This window comes from Arvicola amphibius, chromosome 9 (assembly GCF_903992535.2).
Source record: "Arvicola amphibius chromosome 9, mArvAmp1.2, whole genome shotgun sequence".
Classification (NCBI taxonomy): Eukaryota; Metazoa; Chordata; class Mammalia; order Rodentia; family Cricetidae; genus Arvicola; species Arvicola amphibius.
In genome coordinates, this window is record NC_052055.2 from 70064603 (window position 1) to 70089436 (window position 24834).

A 24834-nucleotide genomic window follows, 5' to 3' on the forward strand; every position below is an offset into this window, starting at 1 on the left:
TGGGCACTTAAGGAACACTAAAAGTCTTCACAAGATTTGAGGCCCTGAAACAAGACACATTGACTGGTAAACATGGAGTCTGTCCTGTTTAAAACAAACTGGAATGCTCTCATCCCCTAGATTTCTGTCGCCTTTCCATGAATAGATGCATAGCTCCCCCAATGAAGGGCTCTACCTTATACACCTTCAAGGAAAAGTTTCCACTCAAAACACTTTCTTCCATTAAAAACTGCCTCCAAAGACAGATGGGCTATTGCCATCACTAAGTTGAAGGTCCACAAGCTAGTGTCCTCCTCTGAGCTTAGCTCCTGTTACTCACTAGTCTATCAGATACAGGTACTTTCAACTTATAAATACAGCTCTTCTCAGTAGTAAGGTAAATGATTCCAAGGTAACTGTCATTTCCTCTTATCTCCAATGCCATGCAAATTGTCTTAAAAATTTATGTGTGCACCAGCCTATTCTACATATAAAGACTCTGAGTTGTGATGTGGGAGATAATGTATGGTGTGAATATGTTTTATTGCCATTGGTTAATAAAGAAGCTGCTTTCAGCCAATGGCTTAACAGAGTAAAACCAGGCTGAAAGAGATATATAGAGAGAGTAGGCAGAGTCAGAGAGAGATGCCATGTAGCCACTAGAGGAGAAAGACACGAGTCACCAGCCAGAACCTTGCTGGTAGCACAAGCCTCATAGTAAAATATAAAATAATGGAAATGGATTAATTTAGTATGTAAGAGCTAGCTAGAAATATACTTAAGCTATTGGCCAAACAGAATTGCAAATAATATAGTTTCTGAGTGATTATTTTGGGTCTGGGCAGCCAGGAACAAACGAGTAGCCTCTGACAATAGATGACAAAATAAAAACAAAATTTTTCTTAAAAAAGCAATAGAGGGAGTGCTGTTAGCAAAATGGTGTGGGCAGCTAGAGGTTCTTCTCTAGTAGATGGAGATAGCAGGCACTACGCCCTCTCCACACACACGATATTTCTAAGAGCAAAAGAATATCTAGTCAAAATAAGAGTCAGAGCTGTTATACAGAGAAACCCTGTATAGAAAACCAAAAAGGAAAAAGGAAGGGAGGAAAAGAGAGAGGGAAAGAGGGAGGAAGGGAGAGAGGGAGGAAGGGAGGGAGGGAGGGAAAGAGAGAAGGGAGGGAGGGAAGGAGGAAGGGAGGGAAAGAGAGAGAGAGGGAGGGAGGGACGGAGGGAGGGAGGGGAGGAGGAAGGGAGGGAAAGAGAGAGGGAGGGAGGGAGGGAGGGAGGGAGAGAGAGAAGGGAGGGAGAGAGGGAGGGAGGGAGGGAGGGAGAGAGAGGAGGGAGGGAGGGAGGGAGGGAGGGAGGGAAAGAGGGAGGGAGGGAGGGAGGGAGTGTCCCCTGGATGTGGAGGCTCTTTTTAGAAGAGGAAGGTCAGATATCAGAAGGGTATCTAATTTATTAACAGCATTGTATGAACCAGAATACCTCTGGGGAAACCCTAAAGAGCCTAGAAGCAACAGCACTCAGGTCATTTTTAGAACAAAAAAGGAGAAATGGCTCAGCAGGTAAGAGTACTCGCTACTTTTCTAGAGGACACAAGTTCCATTTCCAGCACCCACACCATCTATAACCAAGGGATCCAGTAACCTCATTTAGCCCCCAAGGACACCAGACACACATGCAATGAACATTCAAACATCAGGCAAAACGTGTACATCTGAAATAATAATTAAAAAAAAAAATAAAGAAGGTGGTCAGACAGGATGGGAATGTCCACAGCAGGTGTTCTGCCCATTCATATCCCTGTGCATGCTTTGGATGGACAGGAGGATGCTATACTGCACTGGTCATCTGGTCCAAGGTAATCCATCCTAACTCCAAATGGAATCTGACCCCAGCAACCCAGATAAATGAGAATCTGACCACAAGTCTTCACTGGCCAGGATGTGCCTGTCCTTGGAAAACACTGGTTCTTTACAAAGAGATTTTATCTCCAACATTCTCAATGTTAAAGTGTTTTGTTTTGCAAACAATAGGTTGTAGTTACTGTGCGTACTTAAAAGATCCATGAAATTAAAATCACCAGAAACCGCTGACACAGGTCAAAGCATCCAAGAATAAAGTCTTGGGCACGTGTACTTGTCATCCTTTTAAAACAGATGTGGTTGTTAGAATAGAAGAATCACTATATTTTGTGAATTTATTACTAGTATTTATGGAGTGTATTTATTACTATATTTCATATATTTATTATATTAAATATATAGTTTCTTCTTGACTCAAAAATAAATAAATAAATAAATAAATAAATAGCCAGGCTGAGTAGATGGCTAGGGAGGTAAAGGTGCTGACAAACCCGAGCACCAGAGTTCAATCCCTGAGACCCACATAATGGAAGAACAGAACCAACTCTGCAAGTTGTTTTCTGAGCTCTTCATGCATGTGTACACATTCACACTCACAAATAAAATAAATGTTAAAACAATGGCTGGGCATGATGACTCACATCTTTAGTCCCAGCACTCAGAAGGTAGAGGCACGCAGGTCTCTGTGAGTTTGAGGCTAGCTTGTTTTACATAGTGAGTTCTAGGACAGCTAGAGCTATATAGTGAGACCCTGTCACCTTGTCTTGAAAATAAAACAAACCAGCAGCAGCAGCAAGCTTGGAGAGCCTGCCAGCCTCTGGTTCTATGACTCTAGAGCATAGCGCTCTAGGGAGCCTCCCATGTGAGCTGGAGCACCGGTGCTGGGCTTTCTGCGAGAGTTTTCTTTTGTATACTATTATGAGAAATTAAAAGTACTTTTTAATTTAAAAATTTTCTGGTCCTACAACTATAAAATGTGAATAGAGAAAATGTTAATTTGCAAATGAACCAAACAGCATCAGCACAGTAGTGAGGTCAAGCTAAGCTAGCTAGTTTGGGATTCTATCACTTTCCTGTTAGCTTTATATGACCGACAGGCAGTGTCTCCAGACCTCAGTTTCTTCAGGAAACAGAAAGAATATTCCTGTGAGTATACATAGAATTGTTAAATTATTCAATTAGTTAACAGGTAAGAAATGCTTCAAGCAATGCCTGGCACCAACAGAGCTCAGGAAACAGTTACTTCCTCAGTTATTTCCTACAGTCAGAAGACACTGAGAGCACACTAACCCTGACTAGCCACCTCCTGCTAAGGTCCTTTCGGCAGACCTCACAAACTCCCCTTCCTACTGGTCAAACGGTACAGGTAACAAAGGCTGGGTAAACAATTACTCAGGGTTCTTGCTAGTTCTCTTCAAATGAAACCCAACCACTTAGTTCCACAAAACCTACCATGCCACTGAGCTATGACTACGGGTTATGATTTTCAACGACAGCCTGTAGTATTGGAGCTCCAACGCTTGGGCAGCCTCTCGAGCATCCTGTTTCTGAAAGCCTCTGCTTTGCACGCTCCAGTAGCTGCTGGGTGAACAGAAAAAAATCAAGCAGAATTTGCCAGAGAAAGACTTTGAAGATCCACAGAAATGTACTTCAAATGGTACAGCTTCACTGGGGACACGGAATCACAGTAGCAGATCTACCTAGGGGGCCTAGTGAGCATCTAGAGTCTTTTTGAAGATGGTAGGAGCAAACTGTGCCAAGTGTGGAATGTGGGCCTGTGGCTGTGAATCACAGGCTGGGATGCGTAGCTGGTAGGAATCTGCTGGCTTCACAGCAAATGCTCAGTGACTGCCACCTTCAACTACAAAAGGATCAGGTGTGATTCTCTACATGTGCATCCTTCAACTGGTTATTTATCTTACTGCTAAAGTGACAGGTGGCTACAAGGCATTTACTCATCTGCCTAAAAATGGAAAATGGAGAGGCTCATTCACAAAGGGAAAGCATTCAACGAGACTATTAAATTTTGTACTGAGCGATATGACAAGCAATCTCCTCTTAATCCTTTGTACTCTACCACAATAATAATAATAATAATAATAATAATAATAATAGTAGTAGTAGTAGTAGTAGTAGTAAAAAATATAAAAACCTGTAGCACAAATAATAACCCAGAGACAGCTATTGGGATTCAACCTGAAAATCAGAAAAGCAAAGCAAAGCAACCAAGCCACTAGAGAAGTCTTACCTCTACCAAGGCTGAGCCGACTGCAGACTAAGTAGATTAAGCAGCTTGAATCTCTCTTTCCTCCTATTTTATATTCCCTCTAGTGCTGGGATTAAAGGCATAACTCCCTAGTACTGGGATTAAAGATGGGGCACCACCACTTGGATTTGTTTCTGCATTGATCTTGTGTAGACCAGAGTGGCTTTGAACTCACAGAGATTCTTTTCCTCTGTCTCCTAAATCCTGGTATTAAAGGCGTGTGCCACCACTGCCTGACCTCTAGTGGCTTAGCTTTGCCCTTCTGATCTTTAAGCAAACTTCCTTTATTAAAACAAATAAAATATCACTATATTTCACTTTTTTATCTAAAATTAAAAAGGCTATAACTAATATAAGAAAAACTATATACAGTAGTTACAAGAGCTATATATAATATATACAAGCAATAAGTACATCAACAATGTCTAGTCAATTTGCATTTGACAAATTATGAGAAAATACTCCATATCTTTCCTATCTTGGTGAGTCCAAAGTCTTGTACCTAATTTACCTTCTATCATAACTCCCTTTCTGTGTCTGGTAAACAAGGAAATCTATAACTCTCTGGTCTTCAACTCCCTCAGAGACCTGAGAAGGAATCACTATTAACACACTCCTGAGTAGGCAGGAGGTGTGAGTACCACTTACTGATTTCAGCAAGAGGTGACAAGCAATGGGATAGACATCAAAGACAATCTGAAGGGCTGGAAAGCTGGCTCCATGACAAAGAGTAGCACTTGCTACTCAGCCTGAGGATTTGAGTTCTGTTTCAAACACCTACATAGTAGCTCACAACCACCTATAACTCCAGTGCCAGGAGATCCGATGCCCTACTCTGGCGACCATGAACACCAAGCACACACATGGTAAACAGATACATGTAAGCAACACACACACACACACACACACACACACACACTCACTCACATTTTCAAAGGTACAAAAATACTGTAATAAAAAGAAAGAAACTCAAAAGTAGGGGCATGGTGCTATACACCTGCTTCCCAGCACTGGGGTGAAGGTTGGAGGATCAGGAGTTCAAGGTCACCCTCAGCTCCATAGTGAGTTCAAGGCCAGTAGGTCTAAAAAAAAAAAAAAAAAAAAAAAAAAAAAAGGAAATTTCAGGGGTGCTCTTTTGTTCAACGAGGCTGCCATGCTCTGAACCAAAAATCTGGCATAGCTATCTTGAAAGAAGAAAAACTACATACATCCTGCAGAGACAGAATCTCTCTCTCTCTTTTTTTTTTGTGGGGGGCATAGGGTGGGTAGTATCTTACTATGGAGCTGAGGTTTGGCTTCAAATTCATGATCCTTCTTCAGCCTCCCGACTGCTGGAAACTGGTGCATGACACCAGCAGGTGACACAAGCTGAGGTAGAACTATTATATATAGCCAGAAAATGGCTGTTTATTCACATACACCATAAGATATGCAGTAAGAGCAGGAGGTGGATAACTCTGTTCTCACAGTTGAGCAACACACTCTAAGAGAAAAGAAACTAGGCTAAAACAAAAACTTTCATAAAGAATCTTTTGTCCTCAGTACTAGCCTTCCCTAAGATGGGCTAACTCCCAAAGTGCAACATCACAGAGTGATCCCATGGAGATGATATTTACCAAGTACTTACTGTGTTCTAGGCATTACTGTGCATTTTTCATATGGACTAATTAATCCTCAGCATCAACATATTATAAAAATTTTATTGTCTCTAACTTTAAGCTGGAGAATTGAAGCTCAGAGACCAACTTGCCCAAGCAAGCTAAAAGCAACTGACCCAAAGTAGTCTGGGACCAAAGCTCATGTTTTCGACCACTAGACCAACGGTCTCGACTGTGGGTCATGACCCTTGGAGTTATCAAATGACCCTTTCACAGGAGTCGCATGTCAGGTATTTTTTACATTATGATTTATAATCGTAGCAAAATTATAGTTATGAAGTAGCAACAAAAATGATTTTATGGTTGGGGGTCAGCACAACATGAGAAACTGTACTAAAGGGTCACAGCATTAGGAAGGCTGGGAACCAGTGCTTTAGACAGAGAAGAAAGCTGCCCTAATCTAATAAATGCCGCATAAACTCTAGACTCTGGTAGAGACCTAACATTCATGGACAGTTTTGGTTATCTAGAATATCTGAATTCTAGACAATAAAAATATATGGGCTTTTGAAATTTTATTTGAATACTGCCTGACACACATCTGCAGTTGCTGAAGTGAACAAGACCCCCATGGTGAGCCTGTTGTCACAGCAGCTGGCAGTATTCAGAGAAAAAGAAGGGTAGGTAATCACTCTTGACAGGCCATGGCAAGTGCAGTCTTTAGTCAACAACCAATCAACTTCAGACCTCTTTTCAGTATTCTTGCTGGTCTCGAGGTCCATTTTATCTTTAAATACGAGTGTACCACCTCTTAATTTATGGTATGAAAAATGTGCCAGGTTGGGTGCTGGGAGCAGAAGTTCAGAACACCACTAAGACACAGATCATAATTAACCAAAGACAGGCTGGTCATATCATCAGGAATGATTCTCATTAATAAGATTTTACCATAGCATTGTTCCTTACCCATTAAACAGTTTTTTTCCCATCTTCTTCCATACTTCCATATTATCACATAATCATTGGCTGGGTTTTCCTTTTCTCTATTACCTATAAGGGAAACAATCTGTGAGTCTGGGCTGATACATGGCAAGAAAAAAAGCAATTTCATAAATTTTATTTATAAATTCAGAAAAGGATTAATATATTACAACAGTAAAATCCCTATAACCTTTTTTGACACTGACATTTTTTTTTTTTTTTGGTTTTTTTCGAGACAGGGTTTCTCTGTGGCTTTGGAGCCTGTCCTGGAACTAGCTCTTGTAGACCAGGCTGGTCTCGAACTCACAGAGATCCGCCTGCCTCTGCCTCCCGAGTGCTGGGATTAAAGGCGTGCGCCACCACCGCCCGGCTGACACTGACATTTTTAAAAATAGGAAAAAATATGATCCATATTTCAGATAAGAACAACCAAAGATTCAGTCATTTACAGGCAAAATGAGTCATAAATACAAGCATTAAAGGATTAAAGCATTCCTCGCTGGGTGATGGTAGTGCACACTTTTAATTCCAGCACTTGGGAGGCAGAAGCAAGTGAATCTCTAAGCCGGAGGCCAGCATGGTCTACAGAGTGAGTTCAGGGCTACAAAGAGAAACCCTGTCTCAAAAAACAAAAACAAAAACAAAAACAAACAAACAAAAAACTAACTAGCCAGGTGGTGGTGATGCACACCTTTAAGAGACAGGTGGATCATTGAGTTTGAGGCCAGCTTGGTCTACAGAGCAAGTTCCAGAACAGCCAGGACAGTTACACAGAGAAATTCTATCTTGGAAGGGAAAAAAAAACCCCACAACAACAACAACAACAACAAAAACTAAATAAATATAAAAAAATAAAGGTTTTCTTCTGAAAACAAATGGAGTTCTAAAGCATACACATTGTCTTTACATAACTTAAAACTGTCAGAGCTGAAAAATCATGCTAACAAAAATACTCAAGTATCAAAAGCTAAACTTATTTATGCGTAAGTGAAATACATAATGGTTCAGAGAAGGTGTGAGACAACTCCTTTGTGTTAGACCTATATGCAAGAAGCAAGTATCTTTAAAAGCAACATACTCTATACACAGAATATTATATTAAACAAAGATAACTAGAGTTTATGAGTTCAATAAATTACAGATGTAATCGTTTTTTAGACTTCTGACACTTTATTGGGAATTTAGTAAAACTTGATCGGTGTATTAGCTGCTATATAACAGGATGGCAAATTCTCCATTTTATCAGCCTAACAGTGAACACAGAATTCCTCTTGAAAGAAAATTTCTTTGCGAAAATATGCACCCTTGATATGGGCCCCAACCTCTCAGGTCCAGTCCCCTTAGAGTGGGTGGTTCCCTGAAGAATGGCTGTCAAGATCCCAGAATAGCTGTCAAGAAAAGGAAATTGCTCTGCATTCTACAAGGGGAAGAATTTGTTGTTTTATCTCAAAAAGGGACTGAGAGAAGAATGATGAGAGGGACAGAGAAGAAAAGAGGAGTTAGTACAATAGGGCAAAGCTAGGATTGGGTGAGGGTGAAGAGCTCAGGCCAGGGACAGCTGAAAGTTGTCTGCATTAATGCAAAGCGAGGCTCTCTCCCTTTCTTTAGTTAGGTATACAAATCCACAATGTGCTGTATGAATAGAGCCTTTCTGAAAATCAGAGGCACCAAGTTTTACATCTGGGTGCAACGGTGCAAATCAGTATACAGGGCAAGAAGGTCTGGCCCCACATGGCAGAAAAAGTTGCAAGACCATGAAACTCACAAACGCCCTTAGGGAAAGCTTTTATCTACTATATATTATATATGCAATACTTACTCAGACAAACCACCCCAAAACTATGAATGGAGCCTCAAATTCAAACAGTACCCCTCTCTTCCATCCAAACCTGATTTCCAAAGTAACAAAGCCCCCAAAAAACTAATTACAGTTAAAACCAAGTAATTTTAATTTAATTCTAGATGCCCCTCCTAAGCTATGTTAACCACCTTTATACTCAATAGCATGTAGGATGTGTAACCACATGGAAATTATGCTTAACATCCTATATTTGATCTTGGTCAAACGGCCATGCTGGGTGTGGTGGCACATGCCAATGGTTTAAAGGCTGAACAGGTGGCTATCTGAGTTTGAGGCTGTATGGTGCTAAGTATAGAACTGAATACTGAATATAGGGCTTTGCTCATCAGGCAAGCACTCTACCAATAACGCTGTATCCCTAGCCTGTGACCTACACTTTTCATTAGAGAAGTCGAGAATGTAGCTCAGTGATAAAGTGCTTGCCTAGAATGCTCAAGGCCCTTGGTTTGAATTCCAGCACCACAAATTGGTGTAGGAGGTCCTTCTGTCTGTGTGTTCTTTCATTGGTTAATAAAGAAACTGTCTTGGACTGTTGATAGGGCAAAAACTTAGGTAGGCAGGGAAGACGGAACTGAATTCTGGGAGGAAGAAAGCAGGATCAGAGAGACGCCATGGATTGCCTACCAGAGTCAGATGCAGAACCTTACCGGTAAGCCACAACCATGTGGTGATACAGAAATGGGTTAAATTAAGATGTAAGAGTTAGCCAATAAGAAGGTAGAGCTAATGGGCCAAGCAGTGATTTAATTAATACAGTTTCTGTGTGGTTATTTCGGGTGTAAGCTAGCTGGGTGACCAGGGAACCAACAAGCGGTCCTTCCTGTTACAACAAATCTCAAATGAGGTCTCACTCAGCACTTCATTATATCTAACAAGCCACTAGAAGGATCTCTTTATTTAAGGGGCTCAAGAGCATGGAAGTTTTAAAAATAACTACAGATTTAGAAATCAGGGGCCCTTAGCCGGGTGGTTGGTGGCCCTTGCCTTTAATCCCTGCACTCGGGAGACAGAGGCAGGCAGATCTTTGTGAGTTCAAGGCCAGCCTGGTCTACAAGAGTTAGTTCCATGACAGGCTCCAAAAGCTATAGAGAAACCCTGTGTCAAAAAATAAAAAACAAACAACAACAACAACAAAAATCAGGACTTGAGCCTATATCCCAGGCTTATGAGCTGAGAAGCCCTGGACAATTCATCTATGACTAAAGACCCCTACACTTCCTCCCTGTAATGGGTATAACATCAGCTGTATTTCCAAAGATGCTGCAAAGATCAATAAGAAATTGTGTATAAATGCATTACAAATAGACAAGAACTGTACATGTGTGATATTATTCTGATTAGAGGAGAACCTGGTACTTAAAAACATTCCAGGAGCTCTGAGCAAACTGGGATGCAAGAGCCAGGTCTTCTAGGCAGAGTTCAAAGGATTCTGAAGTGCGTTTGACATTTGATTCTTTATTTTAGCTATATAATATCTAGTTTTAACCAATAAGCTTCATAGGGATTAAAGAACATAATTAGGTAAGAATTTTAGACTGAGAATTCCTTCTTACCAAAAAATAGCTAAGAGCAATGGCTTAGTATGATTGTATTCTTCCCAACCATACTAGTTAAATGCAAATGAAAGCAATATCAAATTGCATTCATAATGAACAGCAGCAGAAGCAGGCACAGCAATCACCTTAGCATGCATCAGAGTTCCCATTTAATCACTTCAGAATTGTAATCTTTTTATACCTCTACATAAAATAAATACTGCTAATCGGTAAAGTCTAATGTTTACACATAGCCACACCATTTTTAAAATACTAAAACATGGGCTGGAAAGATGGCTTAACAGTTAAGAGCACATGCTGCTCTTCCAGAGGACCTGACCTCAAATCTCAGCACCTATGCCAGAAGGTTCACAATTACCCATAACTTCAGCTCTAGGAGTCCCAATGTCATCTTCTGTCTTCCAAGGGTATCCCCCCCACATAAACAAACAAGCAAACAAATTTAAAGTTTTAAAAATGAGAGAGAAGAGAAAGACAGACAGACAGACAAGGAGAGACTCTGACAGAGTAGACAGTGGGCTGGAGATATGACTTCCGTACACTGTAAATATGTATTACTCTCATTGGTTAAGAGCTGACTGGTCAATAGCCAGACAGGTAGAGGTTAGGCTGGACTTGCAGACAAAAAGAAAGTACAAAGAAAAAGGAAGGAGTCTCAAAGAGACACAGAGAGAAGCAAGATGAACTTGCCATGTTGAAAAAAGGTACTACTATGAGACAGAGCATAGATAAGAAATATTAGTTAATTTTAAAATGTAAGAGCTAGTTTATAGGGGCTAGAGAGATGGCTCAGAGGTTAAGAGCACTGACTGCTCTTCCAAAGGTTCTGAGTTCAATTCCCAGTAACCACATGGTAGCTCACAACTGTCTATAAGATCTGGTGCCCTCTTCTGGGCAGAACATTGAGTACATAGTAAATGAATAAATCTTAAAAAAAAAAATGGTGCATAGAAATACATGCAAGAAAAAGCCACCCATATAAATACATACACAATTTTAAAAAAAGAGCTAGTTAATAACAACTGTGAGCTATCTGCCAAGTATTTATAATTAATAATGAGTCTATATGTGTTTTTTTGGAAACTGGCAGGACAGTAATGTTCACCTACAGTTAAGAACAAAGACTGTTCTTGGTAAGGACCCAGGTTTGGTTCTCAAGCATCCATGTCAGGTGGTTCATAAGTACCTGTAACTCCAGCTCCAGGGGACCCTCTTCTGTAGTCTGTGGGCATTTCACTCACAGTCCCAATATCCAATATCCCCACCTACAGACACACACACACACACACACACACACTGTAAAGAAGAAACACTAGACATTAGTTTTACAAGCACAGAGCTGCAACTTCAGCAGGGAGGGAACATGTGGGGAACATGCTCACTGTACTCCTCCCAGACATCACTCCTTCTGGAGTGTTTCAAACACATCTGCTCTGTCATGTATTAAAATGAGATAGGTGTCAAGGATATTTTATAGAACAAAGTAGGGTCAGACTGCACAGTCAATGACTAGCTCATGTACGGCCACAGAAATAGAGGCACCTAGGGCCAGGTGCTTTACTGGTGCATTCCAGTAACTATGAAATATAGTTTACACTGTTGTGCCTATGGTTTGAAATTATTGAACAATGAACCTATCCTTTTCCACAATGAACTGACCAATCAGGGAACAGTAGTAGTAGAAGAGAAGCCCTTTAATGCTTGATTTAAGTTTTTTTAAAACAAAAAGGTCTGGCCTAGTGCAGTGGCTCAGAACTGGCATCCTAGCACTCAGAAGGCTGGGCCAGGAAAAATGCCTTGATTTCATGGCCAGTCTTGGCTATATAGTTCTAGGGCCAGCCTGAGCTACAGAATAAGTACAAAAACCAAGAGGAAAAAAAAATCTTTAAACATAAAGCATAGATTTTTCACAGTTTTAAAATTCATCAAAATAAGTCAGACAGTGCTAGCACACCCCTTATATCCCAGCACTCAGGAGGCAGAGGCCTGTAGAGTTTTCTGAAGCCAGCCTGGTCTACAAATAAGTTCCAGGACAGCCAGGACTATACAGAGGAACCCTGTCTTGAAAACAAACAAAATTCATCAACATAAAACTAGACCCCAATAAGGAAGAAAAATATGACTTTTAAATTTCACAAAATGTGAGGTCCATCTTCTCCAAATGGTTTTCTTCAAGAATGGGAAGGTAACAAAAAGCTACTCATTTGATGAAGTCAGAAAAAAATCACAGCTGAATGTCGAGCAGGACGTGGCACCTCATTAGGCCTGGTTATTGTGCAGTCTGTGTATGCATATGTTCACTATGTATGTGTTTGTATGTATGTAATAACATGTTCATTGCATAGATGACTGGCTAATTTCCCTTCTGCTTTTTCTGGGATTCGTGGGGTTTTGCCTTATAAATTGCATGCTGTAAGGAAATAAATGAGTTCCTGCCTGACTAGACTCCCTACTATGCTGTGCTGCGTCTGATTGTCTTCGGGACCCTGGGGCTGGCTGGTGAAGAGCGGCACACTTCCCCTCCTCAGTCAGGGCCAGTGGGCAGCTGAATTCTTCGGGGGGGGGGTGGTCTGCAGAGGGACCCTGCAACAAAACAGTAAACTAAAAGAACATTTGGTGACGTAAACCATGGATAGATCACTTGCAGACTACTTGGACCGTCTAGCTCAGTGGTAGATCCCTGGCCTAACCTGAGGCCCTGGGTTTAATCCTAGCACCACAGAGTGCTATTTTGGAGACTATCACAACAGGTATGGAAAGAACACTAGAGAAGAGACTCTGCTGTAGCCCTAGACAGAAGATTAACACTGGTAAGCCACATCCATTCTACATATCAGATTCCACATCTGTATATGGTACATTGGAGTTCTAGTATATTAACTTGTAAAATATGTTATTATTCTCTGAGCAATCTCTGTCCTGGGCATTAACCAAAGAGGGTAGCAGAAGCTAAAATGAACTTGCTACGTACAATTCTTCCACTGTAGTAAAAGTTGAAATGGGACATCGACTAAGTAAGTGTGGACTTCAGTGAAATACATGGAGCAAACACCTGCCTTCAGCTCCCTAGCCCCAGCAGGTATTCCACTGACACTATCAACACAGACCCACAAGAGGAAGCAAGGCGAGCAATAGCTTCCTGACCCCAAAGGACTCAGCACAAACACATTTCAAATTCAAGAAAAATTAATCCTAGATGAGCCTTTAATCAATTCATTATTTTTATCTTTTGAGGGTTTATGCATGTGTGTGTACAATATGACTATGTGTGTATTCTGTTTGTGAATACAGACACATTCATGTAACAATATGTGACAATCAAAAAGACAACTGTGGGTGCTGGTTACTGGGTGTGGTGGCACACATCTTTAACCCTGCACCATGAGACAGGCAGGCAGGTATCTGTGAATTCAAGGCTAGCCTGGTCTATACAGGGAGTTCCTGACAACCGGGGCTGAAAACTGAGAGTTTTTTTTTTTTTTTTTAAGTAAAATTGTAGGGACTAAAAAGCAAATTGAATGGAATTAAGACACATCAGAATGTTGTGAAACATTAACTATGTAAAGATGTGCTACATTTGTTTATGTTGTAGAATATTATTATGTAAAGATGTGTTACATTTATTTATGTTGTGGAATATTACTTTGACTATGTAAAAACTATACAAAGTCGTGTTGCATTTGTTTAATAATGGAAAGGTTTATTGCTATTTTACCTTGCCTGCATAAGGCACCTGATTGGTCTAATTAAAAGCTGAATGGCCAATAGCTAGGCAGAGGAGGGATAGGCGGTGCTGGCAGGCAGAGAGAATAAGTAGTAGGAGGAATCTAGGCTCTTGAGAAGAAGAGAATGAGGGAGAAAGTGAGAGAGACACGCAGGGTCAGCCAGCCAGACATGGAGTAGGACATACAGAATGAAAGAAAGGTAAAAAGCCCCAAATCAAAACATAGATGAAGAGAAACAGGTTAATTAAGGCATAAAAGTCAATGGGACTCCCATTAGTTCTGTCCTGCCGTCTCAGTGGGTGAACGCATCCCTCATGGTTCTGACTTTCTTTCTCATGATCTCTCTCCTTCTGCTCCTCATCAGAACTTTGGGAGCTCAGTCCGGTGCTCCAATGTGGGGCTCTGTCTCTATCTCCATCCATCGCCAGGTGAAGGTTAAGGCTCACAGTGAGCCCGTCCATGCTGTAGAGTTCACATTCATTGCCGTTGTCCTTGGTTTCTCAGTCCTCCTCCACCGTCAGCCACATTCAGGGAGCCCGGTTTGGTCCCCTGTTCCATCAGTTCCATTCCAACTCCACTTGGAATGGGACTGATGGAACATGCGACCAAATCGGACTCTCTGAAAGTGGCTGATGGTGGAGGCTGACCGAGAAGCCAAGGACAATGGCGATGGGCTCGGTCTCTACGACATGGACGGGCTCTGTGTGAGCCTTGTCAGTTTGGTTGCTCACCTTCCTGGACCTGGAGGGAGTTGGGAGGACCTTGGACTCAACATAGTGTAGAGAACCCTGATGGCTCTTTGGCCTGGAGAGGGAGGGAGTGGGGGTATGGGTGGAGGGGAGGGGAGGGAAGGGGGAGGAGGAGGGGAGGAGATGGCAATTTTTAATAAAAAATAAACTGGAAAAAAAAAGTCAATGGGACAAGTTGAGTTAAGGTTGAGCATTCATAACTAATTTTAAGTCTCCACGTCATGATTTGGGAGCTGAATGGTAGCCCAAAGAGCACCTGCTACACCAGAACTTGAAATGCCTGTGAAAAGGGAGACAGCAGGCAGACTGCAGAATGGCAAAAATTTCTACCCCCAGATTTCTACTCTGACTCCTAGTGACCACTGACTGAGATTATGAGGTTTATTCTCCAGAAAGATGACTAGAGAGACTCTGGGTTTAGTTCGATACACCAAGGGCAGCACAGAGGTTTCAAACTGGTACTCACAAGTAGAAAGGCTGGTAGTTTTGAGGCCAGACTAGGCTTCCTGGGGAAGGAGGAGGAAAGCTATTATCCTGAAGGTGAGGCATTCCAGCTCTTTTTTTCCACCCTGCTTCCAAAATGCTGTACTCAGATTTACATGCTCTGTACAAAAAAACACCTACAAATGCCAAGTACTAGCAGTGACCCTTCAAAAAAATTGGGTCCCTGGTTCATCAATTTTACAGGGAAGAACTCTAATTAACTTTAAGAAGTCTGGTAAAACCAGCCTTCAGATTTTAGGTGGCTCATTTCTGTATGAATAAGACACCCACAGTTATATATTTAAGGCAATTCTTTAAATAAAAGAACAAGACAAATAAGGTGTTAAGGTAGGCTGGGAGTGGTGGCACACACCTTAATACCAGTTCTTGGAAGGCAGAGGGAGGCAGATCTCTGTGCATGTGAATCCAGTCTAGTCTGCACACTGAGTTCCAGGACAGAGGTAGATAACAAAGACCCTGTCTAAAAAAAAAAAAAAAAAAAAAAAAAAAAAAAAAAAAAAAAAAAAAAACCCTAAATACCGAAAACTGGAGATGACTCAGTGGTTAGGAACAATTTCTGCTTTTGCAGAGGACCCAAGCTTGGTTCCCATCATTCATGGGACTCACAACTTTAACTACAACTCCAGGGGACCCAATGCCTCTGGGTGTCTGTGCATATAGCCCACAAAAAGACAAATGAACATATACACAACACCAAAGTATCAAAATAAATCTTAGAGGGTTTTTGGTTTGTTTGCTTTGTGTATGGGGGGAGTTGCTTTTTGACATAGTCTCAATGTAGCTCAGTCTGGCTTTAAGTTCACTATAAGCAAGGATTGAGTGGCGGGCTTTATGCATGACAGGTGAGCACTCTGACAACACACCTGCATCCCAGACTCCCGAATCTACTTACTGATCAAATGCTGGCTCCTGTGGACGGGCAGGACTACTGCTCTGCCACGGAGAGCAACGTGGCTGTTTCCCCATGCTCTTATTTCTTGTTTCCTTAAGAGAAGATTATGGTACAGCCTAGGCTGGCTTTGAGCTGTTTATGTAGCAGAGGATAGCCATCAATTCCGGATCCTTTGCTTCTACTTCTCAAGTTGCTGGGACTGCAGGCATATGCCACCATGCTTGGTAGTATCTGGTATCTTTTGATATCCTATTGAGTTTTCAGCACTGGAAGTATTTTGGTTTTAAGCAAACTAAACCAGGTTCACTGCAGTAAAGCCACTTGTCACTGTTCAGCATGAACGAAGACAACAAGAAAAGGTAAGAGCAAAGCAGGCAGTAACTGTAGTGTATCTCATGGTCTTTAAGTAGAACATCTAAGAAAAGAATTCCCTTAGAATTAGGAAGGCAATTATACTTTATACTTTTGCACAAAATGTTATCTCCCCCTTTTGTTTCTTTTGAGATAGGCTATCACTATGCTATCATCCAACCTGGCCTTGAAATCTTCTATTCAAGAGATCCTCATGGGCCAGCAAGATGACTCAGTGGAAAAAGACACTTGTCACACAGCTTAGCTACCTGAATTTGATCCCTGGACCCCACATAAAGAGGAAGGAGAGAAGTGACTCAGACGTTGTCCTTTGACTTCCACATACACACATCATGCACACACAAATATACAGTAAAAATTTAAGAAAAAAAATACTTAACCAGGTGTGATAGTGTACACCTTTAATTCAAGCACTCTGGGGGCAGAGGCAGGATCTCTTTCAGAGTTCCAGTGCTCTTAACCTCTGAGCCATCTCTCCAGTCCCTCCCTCCCTTCCTCCCTCCCTTCCTTTCTTTCCAGGTAGACCCAGAACTCACAAGAGATCCTGCCAGCAACTACTTGGTAGCTCACAACCACTTGTGATAAGATCTGGTGTACTCTTCTGGCCTGCAGGCAGACATGCAGATAGAACATTGCATGCATAATACATACATCTTTTAAAAAAAAGGGAGTGAGGGAAGAAGGACGGAAGGAAGGAAGGAAGGAAGGAAGGAAGGAAGACCTAAGTATAGTGGCATTGGCCTTTAATCCCAACACTAGGGAGGCAGATGCAGGCAGACCTCTGTAAATTCAAGACCAGCCTGATTTACATAGGGACTCTATGTCAGCCAGTGCTAGAAACTGAAGCAATGTCTCAAAAACTGTCTTAAAGAAATAAAAAGAATAATAATAAAGCAATCCTACCTTAGCCTCCCCAGTATCTAAGACTAGAAATAGAAAACATGTGCTACCAAGCCAGGTTCTCTTTTTAAACTGTGAGAAACTGTATTACTATCCTTAAAAATGTCCTCTAGCTTAAAAAACAAAACTATGTTCTTTCAGGCTTATAAGTGGAGTGTGTGTGTGTGTGTGTGTGTGTGTGTGTGAGAGAGAGAGAGAGAGAGAGAGAGAGAGAGAGAGAGAGAGAAAGAGAAAGAGAGAGAGAGAGAGAGAGAGAGAGAGAGATGCCAGATCTTGCTAAATTAGCCTAAAAGTTAAAACAATGTCAGTCAAAATTACAACAGGAGATTGAGGATATCTCAGCTGTAGAGGGCTTATTTAGCAGCATACAGAAGGTCCTAGATTTGATCCCCTAGCACAGGAAAAAAAAAAGAAGGGAGGGAGGATGGGAATGGAGGAAAGGAAGGGTTTCACATATATTAAATTTAACAGGAAAAGTAAATTCATAAAACTAAAAGAAAGAAATCTAGGAGACAACCTGGGAATGTTAAGTCCAAGAAGCACTAGTGTAAACAAAACATATTAAAGCTAAAAGTGATGAGCTTGACTACATGAAATTCAAATATTTGTATTCAATAAAGAAAAACATAGACAAAGTTAATAGATGTTACTAAGATGATATTCTTATAGCTCAAAACCACTGGGGATTGTGCAACTGTGTCTAGATATTAAGTTTATGATTATTATATCATATATAATTTCCAGTTTCTATAGGAAACAAAGAACATACAGAGGCAACACACAGAAGGAAAGCAATTAACTGAAACATGAAGAAATGTTCCAGCTCATTAGAGCCTTACATAAGTTACATTGAGACATTACTAAATGGCAAAAAGTAGAGGAAGTATTAGGGCAGCAGAGAAATGCCATGCTTGTGGAATATAAAGTGATACATCCATTCAGTTCCTAACAGTATCTATGCCATCATGGCAATCCTGGGGGGGGGGGGGCGGATTCTAAAACAAGGAATTCTAAAACAAGTCTGTGTTGGACACTGCAAGATTGCTACTGGTAGTATTGTTTACAGATGCCTAGGTACCCATTGCTATGGAGATCCATGTACACCATGGAATACTATGTAACAGTTAGGACCAATTAGCTAAGTCTGCATCCAGCATAAAGAGATCTTCAACTAGTAAACAGTGAAAAACAGAGTAAGATGGCATTTCCAGGAGATTCTAAAGCCAAATTCTACAACAGCATGTGGAACCAGGTATTCTGTGACTAAAGATAAACACCACCACATTACTAAATGTTTACAACGATGCATATAGAATTAAGAGCTCATATAAGCTACATTAGAGAGGAGTCTGTAGAGAAGGAAAACACGAAAGGTGAACAGAAGGCCTCTGTCCACTGAAGCAAGAGTGCCCAAGCCATGGGAGAGTAAAGATGACTGTTCTCAAATCTGATGACCTGATTTTAATTCCTAGGATGTATCAGTAGAAGAGAACCAACTCCCAGCTACAGTTATCCTCCAACCTACACACACACTTTAAAAAAAAATCTTTTTAAAGGGCTAGTAATTGTGGCACACACCTTTAATTCCAGCACTGAGGAGGCCGAGGCAGCTGGATCTCTGAGTTTGAGGCCAACTTGGTCTACATAGTGAGTTCTAGATCAGTCACAGCTATATAGTGAAACTCTGTCTCAAACACCCACCCCAAAACAAAACCAACCAAAAACCTCCCAAAACTCAAAAAACATTTTTTTACTCATGCATATATTAATTGATCCAATAAAAGCTTCTAAATAGCTCTTACATGGCAAGAGTTACGTTTAAATAGACTTATGGGGAAAAGTAAGTTATATATATACTACTACTACTACAAAGTGAGAAGCTCAGCATGTGTATGTGTTGTATGCACTGGTCATTGTGGGTTTGTGTATGTGTGTGCTCCTGTGTATGTGTGGATATGCATGTGGAGGCCAGAGGTCAATACCAGATAGCCTTCCTTGATCACCCATCACCATTACTTACTTATTTATTTTTGGAGCTGGAGTCTCACTGAAACTCATGATTTGGTTAGGCTGCCTGGCTCATGAGTTCTGCTCCATGGCCCTATAGCAATGGACTGTATGAGCAGTCACCATGCCTGGCTCCTCATGTGCATCTGGAGAAGGAACTTATGCTCACAGGACAGGGCAGCACTCTACTGACTAAGCAACCCCCTAGGAATCATAATTTTTTATTTATTTTATTTATATGTATGAGTGTTTTGTTTGCATGTACATATATGCACTACATGTGTGCCCACAGAGGTCAGAAATAGGCATCAGATACTCTAGAACTGAACCCAGGTCCTCTGGAAGAGCATTCTGTGCTCTTAACCACTGAGCCATCTCTCCGGCCTCAGAACTCATCATTCTTAAAAGTTTTACTAAATGAAGCTGTAATCAAACCCGAGCCTGATGCACACTAGGCAAGTGCTATATTCCACTAAGTTATTGTCTCTCAAATTTTTTATATAAAATAGAAATATATTTTGAGAGTCAAGTATGGTGGCTCATACTTTTAATGCCAGAACTTGGGAGGATGAGGCAGAAGGATCGAGAAATCAAGACTAGTCCTAGCTACATAGCAAATTCAAGGTCAGCCTAGGCTACATGAGACCCTATCTCTAAAAAACAAAACCAAACAAAAATAGTAAGATAGCTTCAAGTTCCTTAAAGAACAAGTTGGGGTGGGACACAAGGGCAAACTCTAAAGCTCCAGTGACAGCCATTTTCCTTCACACTTCCACTGGGAAAACAACTATTTTTTGGAGAATTTTCAAAAAAATAAAAAATAGTAAAGAAATCAATCTAACTGCTCAGGAACCGTCTCCGCAGATTCCCATGTTCTGAGAGATTTTACAGGCTGACTGCTGGACACATTGTGCCTTATAATGTGCTCGCTGCCACGCACTAACACAAGCTGACTCGCACTGGGAAGTTAAGCACTTACTGCACACTCATGAAGACCCGGGTTCCCACATATGAAGTAAGGCATGGTGGCTAATTCTCTTGCAGTCCCAGTGGTGGAAAGATGCAGACAGAGAATCCCTGGGATCCTTTGGCTGGCCAGCCCCAGTCCCCAGTAAGAGACACTGTCTCAAAAAACAACATAGATGGCTCCTAAAGGATGTCATCTGAGTTTGACCTCTGACCTTCACACACAGGCACACATTTGAACATGCACATGTACACGCCTGCACGTATACAAAAAACATGTTCAGTGCAAAGTGACAGTTTAACTGCACATCCTTTTAGGACAGAACATGAAGGTTAAAAAAACAAACAAAAACTCTTTACCTTTCCCTTTTCTCTGATCTTTTTAGACAAGGGCTAGCTATGTAGCCCAGGCTAGCTTAAACATGTGACTGTCATCTTGTCTTAGCCTCCCCTGTGCTGGTACCACCATGTCAGGCTTTGTATCTCTCTCTCTTCTTTTTTCTTTTTTGGTTTTTTGAGACAGGGTTTCTCTGTAACAGCCCTGGCTGATCTGAAACACCCTCTGTAGACCAGGCTGGCCTCAAACTCATTGAGATCCACTTGCCTCTCCTGAGTGCTGGGATTAAAGGCATGTACCACTACTACTGCCTGGCCTGTACTTCTCTTTTTATCTCAAATATATGAACATCGGAAAAATTCCTAGAAAGGGATATACACATTTTAGATTCCAGTAAGCACTGCCAAATCCACCTCCAGAAAAAGTTTCCATTCCTGACAACAGAGGGCAAGGTTTTCAGCTTTCCCACATCCTACTGGCAGGCAATGACTTAAAATGTCAGCCTTACAGATAAAAGGGTAGTAAACTGTGTTTCATTTTATATTTATATTTAAATGCTTGGAACTACTGAATTTAAAGCTCGGGTATATTTTACAACTAATAATAGCTGTATACTGAGATGAACTGCTTACAGAAAAGTCAAGAGTCACATGAACAGTGTAACTAGAGAAGCCGATGCTACTTGAGCAACTAAGAATTTCAGCATGGGGGCTGGAGAGATGGCTCAGAGGTTAAGAGCACTGGCTGCTCTTCCGGAGGTCTGTTCTTCCGGAGGTCCTGAGTTCAATTCCCAGCAACCACATGGTGGCTCACAACCATCTGTACTGAGATCTGGCGCCCTCCTCTGGCGTGCAGGCATACATCAAGGCAGAATGTTGTATACATAATAAATAAATAAATCTTAAAAAAAAAAAAGAATTTCAGCATGGGGTACAGCATGGTATCAAACACAAATGGTACAGATGTGTCTTATGGCATACTTATTAGCCTTTCACTTGAAATGCAGTGGCGAGCTCATTAGGCTCTGCCAAACACCTGGAACATTTAAGAGTGCATCATGCATTCACTCTCCTAACTTTATGCATTTACTTAGTTTTGCCACTCTGACAATAGAACCCAGGCCTTGTCCATGTTAGGGAATTGCTGAACCACACCCCAGCCTTTATAACTTCTTTACTCTCTGATCAATACTTTGGATGACATTTTATTTGCTAATAATAAATCTGATCTTTTCTAGATGTTATAAAGTACAAAGGTCTAACATTAGCAATTAGTGTCTAACCATGAGCATCCAATAAAATTAAGATAGAGGTAGCAGTAATGAACATAGAAAAAGGAGCAGAAAAGTAAATGTTGGGGTTACCAACATGGCTCGGTGGTGTTTGCCACCCAGTTTTGTGGCCTGTGTGTGATCCCTGGAACCCACATAGTGGAAAGAGAGAACCAGTTCCCATGAGTTGTCCTCTGACCTCCATGAATAATCTGTGCTATGTGCAGACTACACACTAAATAAATAAATTTTTTAAAGATTCAATTTTAGTGTTGGGTATCCACGAGGATATCCTAGACATTCTTGGATTTTTCCTTAATGTGGTGGTTTGGATAGGAATGGCCCCCACAGGCTCATATATGGTCATCTATTTGAATACTTGGTCATTGGGGAGTAGGACTACTTGAGAGGGAGGAAGAGATGTGACTTGCTGGAGTAGGTGAGGCCTTTAGAGGAAGTGTGTCACTGGGGGTGGGCTTTGGGGTTTCAGAAGCCGAAACCAGGTCTAGAGGCTCATTCTATTCCTGTTGTCTTTGGATTCAGATGTTGAACTCTCAGCTACCATGTCTGTCTGTGTGCTGCCATGCTCCCCGCCATGAGGATAATGAACCAAATCTCTGAAATCATAAGCCAGCCCCAATTAAATGTTTTCCTTTATAAGAATGCCATGATGTCTCTTCATGGCAATAGAATGCTAAAAGACTTAAAGCGTTATTTTTTTTAAGGATTTGCTTATTTTATGTGTAAGTGTACATGACTGCATAAATTTATGGGCATTACATGAGTGCAGGTGCTCGAAGAAGGCAGAAAATGGTGTTAAGAGTCCCTGCAACCGGAGTTACAGATAGCTGTGAACAATGTGGTTACTGGGAACCAAACCTGGATTTTCTACATAGAGCAACAAGAATTCTTAACCACTGAGCCATCTCTCCAGCCCATCATCATCATCATCATCATCATCATCATCATCATCATCATCATCATCTTGTTATATGTATGGGGTAGTGGGGGTTATGTGCACTAGGTTTATGTGCCTGTAGAGGTCAGAAGAGGGTAATGGATGCCCTGGAGCTAGAATAACAGAGTTTTCAGACATCCAAAGAAGGTCCTGAGAATCAAAATCTAGTCTCCCATGATGCTTAGGTATTACAATTGCAGATTACTTTGAATTCCAGCTCATTACGCTTCCACCTCCCAAGTGCTAGAATGCACCATTCCTGGCTGGGATTTGGATTTATAAAAACAAACCACTAATTCAGACCCACATACTCTCTAAGTGCCCACATGAAAGAGATGACCTCTGCTCACAAGTGCTGATTCACTCTCAAAGGCTCAATGCCTATGATGATAAACCTATTAGTAATGATGGCTGAAACAAACTATTCACACATTTTCTTACCCAATTCTCTTCATGATTACCTCCAGGTAACAGTTTTTTAAAAAGAGAATCAAATTAGCTCTAACAAGGACTTTGACCTTACTATCCTGATAAATCAGTAGCTATTATTATAAGAATAAGTACCATAATTTATCTATCATTCTAGAAGAGTTTTAGCTCAAAACTGATAAATCAATAAACCTCTAATTTTCAAGTAAAATTTACATTCACAGATAAAGGACTCCTTTGGGCTATTTTAATGTCAAATGTTCTTGCTGCTTTAACACCCCCACATGGGCCTGTCAAGTGAACACACACAAATGACCCTACACATACTCCCCATGTCAGAGACTGGAGGAAGAAAGAGAGCAAGAAGCTAGAAAGAGCAGGATCTTTATGTGACGCAGCTAAAACTTAGCTGTAATTTATATTTTGGTCACTCAGCTGCCTTTGAAAAGGCTGATACTATGGCAGGACTGCCTTTCCTTTCCTACCGCACCAGCAGCTGGGCAGCCCTCTCACCACGGAGCAGTCACTGCCCTGCTAGAGCAGCACAGCTGGGCAGCTTCTGAACACAATGCTGGAAGTCCGCTATTCTGATGGGGCAAGAACAGTAAAGACCAGTTTCCTGGACTCAAAACTATGCAGCGTGCTGTGCTAATCCTCCCCAAATCCTACAGCACAGGGATGGGGGTGGGAAACAGCACACAAATTATCAAACTGCACCATGGGCAGTAGCTCTGGGTTACAGACGTTCCTAACATTCTTATATCTAGGGAAGGCATGGTGGAAAGGGAGAGACACACGTACAAAAGCCTACAAAAAGCATGCAAAAATTAATTTTTACCCTGATTCTTCTAATGTGCTAGCCAACATTTGCCCCGAATCATTTGCACGGGAGGCATTTTCACAGTGAGACTGGGAGACATGCTACTAGAGTATAAATTACTAATTAGCTCAAAGGAAGACAAAGAGAGAAAATACCTGTCACAGAGTGCTGTTTACAACTTGACACATAATACAAACAACCGGAACATTTCAGAGGAACCCTTACTTCCCAGACTTCTATTAACACGTGAATGGAAAAGGAATGGTTTATAGTCTTTAAAAACTGTCCATGTCTAAGAAACAATAACACATGACTAGAAACAATGCTTCCCAAATAATTTGTAATTTTCTCGTCCTTATGAAAGGGAAGTGTTTCTAATTATTACAATCAGCATTTATAAGGAGCTATATTTCATAGCACTGATAGCAGCTTAAAGAGGGGAGAAAAGGAGACGAAGCCCACAAGTTCTGGGTTTCACATTTGTCAGGATGTATGTGTCAAGTTGTAAACAGCACTCTGTGACAGGTATTTTCTCTCTTTGTCTACTAGGCTTAGGGCTTAAGTCAGTCAGGCCTGTCTAGTCACATGTTTAACATCTCAGACACGGAAGGTGACTGGAGGCGAAATGGTGTCAGTCCATTTCCTTAAGTGAAAACAATGGAAAAGACTCAAAATTTAGGTTTGGGGATGGTGGCCATGTGAATATTTTTATGGGTCACCTCCACATAAGGCAGACTTATTTGAATGAATTCCAGTCAACATTTCAAAAGTAGAACCTTGTGTACATTGGTTCTTTT

General features: G+C 41.2%; 1 protein-coding gene across 13 annotated transcripts in view; it reads right to left on the reverse strand.

Moving 5' to 3' along the window:
- The window catches only part of Usp49 (ubiquitin specific peptidase 49), a 78791-nt gene that overhangs the window by 29088 nt on the left and 24869 nt on the right, over nucleotides 1-24834 (reverse strand). For 9 of the 13 annotated variants that reach the window (XM_038342839.1, XM_038342837.1, XM_038342838.1 and 6 more), the window contains one exon: nucleotides 6677-6760. The gene's annotated coding sequence lies outside the window, so the exon portion shown is untranslated. Of the gene's footprint in view, nucleotides 1-3298; nucleotides 3428-6676; nucleotides 6761-15978; nucleotides 16042-24834 lie in introns of those variants that run through there. The other 4 variants (XM_038342844.1, XM_038342841.1, XM_038342840.1 and 1 more) reach the window with 3 other exon arrangements.